Below are 797 nucleotides of genomic sequence, written 5' to 3' on the forward strand. Positions count from 1 at the left end.
ATAGAAAGTGCAGGGCACAGTATCACTGAACAGTAGTAAAATCAACATGCAATTTTGGGGAACTTGCAGACTGATACCGCTCATTTTTAGACTATGTCAGACGCAGGTTGTGTAAAAACAATGTTATTTTTTGTGACTAACACACACACTATATGATAATAGTATACGTGTACTACTACATGCGACTTTTGAAGACCTACTTTCCGAAACTTATTTTAAGCGGGTCGCATCATACAGGGAATATAAAATTAGCGTGTATATTATTCACGAATACTTATAAGTATCGTATTATATAATATGACGTATTATATAATATATCGTATTATATAATATGACGTATTATATAATATATCGTATTATAAAACATGACGAATACAGTTTGTATCTATTCCATGGATCTTTTAATTAAAAAGGTTTGCTTTATTTCACCGTATCCAATAATATTGCACGTACAGTATTCTCATATTATTGTTATATTATTATTATGTGAAATACAAACGTAGTGATCATGCGCTATATGCGTGTTAAGGCTTCCGTGAAACAAAGATAGCCTTCGGTTATTTTGGTTTAGGGATCAATTTCCATTTAAAGATAACCTTGGGGGAAAGTTTCGTCCCATCTGCCATACACGCTCAAATATATGCTTTCATGCTCAATAGTTTTGATTAAGATACATTAATCTCATTCGTTTACGGTCGAATTTGATGGGATATTATCGAAGTTAAGGAGAGTCATCCATGTTGCCGAGGCACAATAATTTAGCCGTTTGTCATCTTGAACATGTTTTCTCGGCTTCA

Source organism: Macrobrachium nipponense, chromosome 30 (assembly GCF_015104395.2).
Source record: "Macrobrachium nipponense isolate FS-2020 chromosome 30, ASM1510439v2, whole genome shotgun sequence".
Lineage (NCBI taxonomy): Eukaryota > Metazoa > Arthropoda > Malacostraca > Decapoda > Palaemonidae > Macrobrachium > Macrobrachium nipponense.